The 6,399-nt window shown below is 45.1% G+C and overlaps 1 protein-coding gene across 1 annotated transcript in view; it reads left to right on the top strand.

The window, feature by feature from the left end:
• The first annotated feature begins 808 nt into the window (after window positions 1-808).
• The window catches only part of Agrp (agouti related neuropeptide), a 13,448-nt gene continuing 7,857 nt past the window's right edge, over window positions 809-6,399 (top strand). Inside the window, exons 1-2 of the mRNA XM_031341194.1 lie at window positions 809-978; window positions 1,409-1,411. The gene's annotated coding sequence lies outside the window, so the exon portion shown is untranslated. The remainder of the gene's footprint in view (window positions 979-1,408; window positions 1,412-6,399) is intronic.

Raw genomic sequence — 6,399 nt, 5'->3', positions numbered from 1 at the left:
GAGAGACAAAGGCCTATCCCTGTTGTTCAACAAGGTGACACAGTGTACTAGACAGCTTGTGATCAGAGTTCCTTTAGATCTAGGTCCTAGTGTTGTGACTTGTGATAGCTATTCTTGGTTGTTAACTACATCTGGAATTACCTAAAAGACCCCAAATAGCTGGCATGCTCTGCTTAAATTGAAGTGAGAAGATCTACTTCTAATCCAGATCTTTGAGGCAGGAAGACACACCTTTGATCCAGATCTAACCTGGGCCATACCTGTTGCTGGAAGCCTATATAAGGACATGGAAGGGGGAAGCTTTCGCTCTTTGTCTGCTTGCTCTCCCTTTGCTTGCACGTCCATTCCTTCACTAGCCTCAGAGCCTACTTCAGGATGCCAGTGTCTACTGAAGACCAGCAGAGACATTGAGTCTCATGGACTGAGCAACTATTGGATTCTTAGACTTTCCATTCATAGTCACCATTGTTGGATTATTTGGACCACTGCCTGAAAGCCTGTAAGCCATTCTAATAAATCACACACATACACAGACACACACAGACACAGACATATACACAGAGAGAGTGGGGGGGATAGAGAGAGATTCATTCTATAAATTCTTTTACTCTAGAGAACCCTGACTAATATAGTGTTCTTCCCTAACACGAAGGACCTCAGGCAAGGGAGGGGACTCGAACAGGCCCAGGCTGCAGAAGGAATCTGGTGCAGTTCCCTTAACACCTACTTTTGTGCTGAGTCATGTAAACTTTTCTATAAACTGAGACTATCACCACCTTGGCTGCCAGGCGCAGAGAAGGTCATCGTGGCTTTGTTCCTTCTTGTCTATGGTCCTAGGCCTTCCAGAACTGATGGGAAATGTTGACCAAATCCACCCCCTCCCAAAGAGTAGACTGGGTATGAGAGAGGCCATCTTTAATCTTTGTAGCATTCCAGGCTATATAACAAAATCTGTGGGATGGGACTGCAGACCACACAGTGAGTTTGGGATTGGGGAGGGGGGCTATGATGGAGTTTTAACTGTATTCAGGACCTCCCTGGTGGGCCATAACCCTTCCCATCTTATTCCTTTTCTAGATTGCCCTTTTCTACATGTGGTAAGTTATATTGTAAGGGGAGGAAGGAATCTTGTGTGCTAGCATTCACTCTAGCTATGAGGGTGTGTTCTGATGTCTACCATTATAGCCCCGTCAGACTCTGAGGGCAGATCTGCTCTACTGGGTTCTAGGGGAGCTTGGCAAAGATGTCAGAGCAAATGCCCCTGAATTCTATTTTTTTTCCTTTTCTTTCCGCCCCCCTTGCTCCATTATATCTACATTATATCTAATTATATCTTGCTGTATTATATCTACAGTGCACTGTAGCTATCTTCAGACACCCCAGAAGAGGGCATCAGATCTCATTAAAGATGGTTGTGAGCCACCATGTGGTTTCTGGGATTTGAACTCAGGACCTTCAGAAAAGCAGTCAGTGTTCTTAACTGCTGAGCCACAGCTCCAGCCAGAATTCTAGTCTTTAAAGGGCTATTAGTAGCAAGAGTTGCATATGTTGTCATTATGTGACCTTAAAGGAATTTGAAGAGTTGAGTCCTAGCATCCCTGCTGCGGGTGGAGGCTCTACAGAGAAGACAAGGGGAGCTGATGATAGAGAGATGTGGGAGGTTGTAGAAAAGGGAAGTAAAAGACTCTCCCCTCAAAAAAAAAAATCTATAAAATAGGCTCAAGGCTTCGAGAAATTCGCTGCCCATGGAATTCCAGAAAGCAGCCGTCTCCTATCACGCCCTGGAGCACAGAGGGTGCAGAAACAGACATTCTACCTTATCTCCCATTCCACGGTTTTAAAAGAAAAACAGTTTATATAAAAAGCAGCTCATGGATCTGGCTTCACCAGACCCTTCACCTTCCTATGCCACAGCTACAAAAACTGATTCTCAGACCTTGTGTCACGGGTTGTTCTCCTGCACCCATGGGATAGTGAGCCACTCAGGGCTTAGTGACACCAACCTCACAGGCCAATAAAACTCTGCTCCAGCCATTTTGAGACAAAAACAGAGCCTTTATCCCTTCGTTTGCTTTCACTGATTTCTTAGAGTTACTTCAGAAGCATTGATGGGTTGGAAGAGGCAGGGCCTTTACACAGGAATTCCTGGGCTAGTCACGGAGCACAGGCAGCCAGTAGATGGTATCCAAAAGGTTTAGCTTCTGTGGGCTTCTCTCTGACCTTAGTTCAACCCTGTGGTCAGGTGGTCTTGGGTAGATTATAAGAACCATATACACTGGGTGTTCCACTGATGGTGCACAGAACCTATCCATAGGGACGATGACGTGGAGGGTTCCCTTAAATGAGAAAGAAGCAGGACCTTCCTGGACTGTCAAGGCTGAGTTATGCCTTGCTGAGCATCTCTAAAGACTCATGGAGACCAAGGAGCTTCAAGAGACTCCAATTCCTTACGTTCCAGCCTCAGCTCTTTCATGAATTTCGTTTGCTTCACTTGCAGGCTTTTCTAAGTCATAAGGATCTGTGCCATCTCTGTATCAGGCGCAGGCACACAGTAGGCATGCAGAGGGTACTGGATGAAGACGTTCCTCTGCCTGTGATAGCTGCAGCAGCCTCTCCTTGCTCACTGGCACTTGATCTCACATGAGGAAGTTGCTACAGGGTTTGGAGTTACAAAGTGGAATGAGGATTCTCGAAGCTCAGGCACATCAAGGTCTGTTAAAGCTGGGGCAGCTGGTGGGGGTTGAGAGATAGCTCAGTTAGTGTTTGCTCTGCTCCCATGAGGAACTGAGACTGGTCCTCAGCCTCCACGTAAAAAGCCAGGCACACTGGCTTAGGTTTATAATCCCTAGAGTTCACTGGTCAGCTAGCCTACTCTAACTGATGAGACCAGCATTCCAGTGAAAGACTGTCAAGACAGCTCAGCTCCTAAGGAAAGACATCTGTTGATGATTTTTGGCTTTGACATACATGTGCACACCAGACACACACACATACACACACACTGGAAGTGGAGCCCAGTCCTGGGAGTCCGCACAGGGATAGATTGGAACCCTCACAATTTCTTGGGCTATTGCTGTTGGTGTGGAATCTACCCTCAGAGGTCTACATGCTTAGGGATACTGAAACAGATGCTCTTGATATGAAACCCTCTCCAGGAGAATTAACTCTTAAGTTGTAGGGATGCGGCTCTCTCCTCCTTTCTTTTTATTGAAGCAATAAGAGGCTCCATCCTCAAGAGTTAAGGGAGGGGGGTCTCAGGAGCTTTGGGTCTTCCTTGCCAGTTCTAGGGAGTAGGCCTTAGCTTGACTTGCTTGAGATAACCAGTGGCACTTCTTCAGCTGTTACTTGGTTTCAAGGAGGGTGTCTAGTCAGGGTTTCTATTCCTGCACAACATCATGACCAAGAAGCAAGTTGGGGAGGAAAGGGTTTATTTGGCTTACTTCCACATGGCTGTTCATCACCAGAGGAAGTCAGGACTGGAACTCAAGCAGGTCAGGAAGCAGGAGCTGATGCAGAGGCCACGGAGGGATGTTCCTTACTGGCTTGCTTCCCCTGGCTTGCTCAGCCTGCTCTCTTATAGAACCCGAGACCTCCAGCCCAGGGATGGCACCACCCACAAGGGGCAATTGAGAAAAATGCCCCACAGCTGGATCTCATGGAGGCACTTCCCCAACTGAAACTCCCTTCTATGTGATAGCTCCAGCCTGTGTCAAGTTGACACACAAAACCAGCCAGTACAGCATGTTTCTGAAATGCCAGCACTAGAAGGGCTGATGCTGGGGGCTGAGTCCAGGGATAGTTTGGTTATGTAGTGAGACTGTCTCAAAAACAAAATCAAAGTTGGCACGGTGGCACATACTTTTCACCCTAACACTCAAGAGGTAGAGCTAAGTGGATCTTTGTGAGTTTAAGACTAGCCTGGTCAACATAATGAGTTTCAGGCCAGCCAGCGCTACAACAATGAGACCCTGCCTTAAAACAAAAAAAAGTCAATCACAGAGTGTTTAATGTTCATTCACAGAGGAAATGTACTTCAACAGTGTCCTTTTATAGATTACAAAATGTAGGGCAATTGTGTTCAGTAAGAAAGATAGCCGGGCAGTGGTGGCACACGCCTTTAATCCCAGCACTTAGGAGGCAGAGACAGGCGGATTTCTGAGTTCGAGGCCAGCCTGGTCTACAGAGTGAGTTCCAGGACAGCCAGGGCTACACAGAGAAATGCTGTCTTGAAAAAACAAAACAAAAAACAGACAAAAAATATAGAAAGATAAATGTGAGCATAGGTCAATGCACCTTAAGCTACCAGAAAAGGGAAAAACAAAAATTTCAAGTGGCAGCCATGTGTAACCACTTGTGTCTGTAACCCCAGCATTCAGAAGGCTGAGGCAGGAGGATTATGAGTTCCAGACTGGGGTTACATAGTAAGACCATATCATAAAGAAAGGCTGGGGGCTGATAAGATGGCTCAGGCAGTAAGGACACAATGTCAAATCTGAAGACCCGAGTTTGCTCCCCTAGAACCATGTGGTAGAAGAGAACCTGCTCTTGCAAGTTGTTCTCTGACTGGACCAGCAGACACAGGGCTGACCTGGGTCTGTACCATGTCCTCTTCATATATATTATAGCTTTCACCTTAGTATTTTTATGGTACTCCGGAATGTGTGGATGAGTGGGTATCTGATTTTTGCGCCTCCTCATGGGCTCTTTTCCTTATTATAGTTTATTTTGTCATGTTTTGCTATTATCTCTTAGAAGCCTGTTCTTTTCTAAGGGGACAGAAAGGGAATGGATCTGGAGGAGGGAGAGGTGGTGGGGAGGAACTGGGAGGAGTAGATGGAAGGGAAACTATAATTTGGACATATTGAATGAGAAAAGAGTCTATTTTCTTTTCTTTTGTTTTGTTTTGTTTTTGTTTTTTTTTTTGAGACAGGGTTTCTCTGTGTAGCCCTGGCTGTCCTGGAACTCACTCTGTAGACCAGGCTGGTCTCGAACTCATAAATCCACTGTCTCTGCCTCCCAAGTGCTGGAAGTATTATTTATATATTTTTTATTTATATGAGTACACTGTAGCTGTCTTCAGACACACCAGAAGAGGGCATCAGATTCCATTACAGATATTTTTGAGCCACCGTGTGGTTGTTGGGAATTGAACTCAGGACCCCTGGAAGAGCAGTCAGTGCTCTAAACTGCTGAGCCATCTCTCTAGCCCCATCTATTTTCAATAAAAGGAAAAAGTTGTCCTCTGACCTCCTTATGTGCACCATGGCACATATATGTATTGTTCTCCAACACAAATAAGTAAATAAATGTAATAAAATATCCAAATTCTTTTAGATTTATTTTCATTTTATATGTATGAGCGTTTTGCCTGAATGTATGTCTGTGCACAGTGTGTGTTAGATCTTTTGGAACTGGATTTACAGATGGTTGTGGGTACTGGTAATAGAACTTAGGTCCTCTGCAAGACAAATGCTCTTAACTGCTGAGCCATCTCTTCAGCCCCTAATACAACAATAAACAAAACCAAAAGCCAAGTATGGTGGCACACATCTAGAATGCCACCACTTGGGAGGCTGAGGCAGGAGTATGTGCAAGTTTGAAGTCGGCCTGGTTATGTAATGAGTTCTAGGCTAGCCTAAACTATAGTGTACTAGCCTGTATCAAAAATCAACAACCTCAGAGAAATGGTAGTAGTAAAAGTGCTTTTCCACTGTACTAAAATACCTGAAGCAGGACATTTATGGGGGAATACGTTTGGCTGGAAATAATGGTGCATCTCAGTCTAGTCTCAGTACTTGAGAGGTAGAGGTAGGAGGATTAGGATTTCAAAACAGTAGTGGCTACCTGAGGTCTGGTAGGGTTATTTCTTTTCTCTTTTTTCAGATTTATTTTATGTATGCAAGTACACTGTCACTGTCTTCAGACACAACAGAAGAGGGCATCAGATCCCATTACAGATGTTTGGGAGCCACCGTGTGGTTGCTGGGAATTGAACTCAGGACCTCTGGAAGAGCAGTCAGTGCTCTTAACCACTGAGTCATCCCTCCAGCTCCTGAGAGTTATTTCTCTTCAGGAGTATCACATGCATGCAAGCAGGCAGCACTAATTGAATTCTGGGTTATTTTTTAAAAAATTTTCTGAGGGGCACTTGTTAGGGAGGATTCAGTGGGGGTCCAAGGGGGTATGTTGCGTATGTGCATGAAATTCTCAAAAAATAAATTAAAATTCTATTTAAAAAGAAAAGGTGGGCTGGCCAGATGGCTCAGTGGTTAAGAGCACTGGCTGCTCTTCCAGAGGTCCTGAGTTCAATTCCCAGCAACCACCTCATGACCATCTATAATGGGATCTGGTGTTCTCTTCTGGCAGGCAGGGAGAACACTATTTACATAAGTCTTAAAA

Source organism: Mastomys coucha, unplaced genomic scaffold, assembly GCF_008632895.1.
Source record: "Mastomys coucha isolate ucsf_1 unplaced genomic scaffold, UCSF_Mcou_1 pScaffold22, whole genome shotgun sequence".
NCBI lineage: Eukaryota > Metazoa > Chordata > Mammalia > Rodentia > Muridae > Mastomys > Mastomys coucha.
This window is presented reverse-complemented; position numbering and strand designations above follow the sequence as displayed.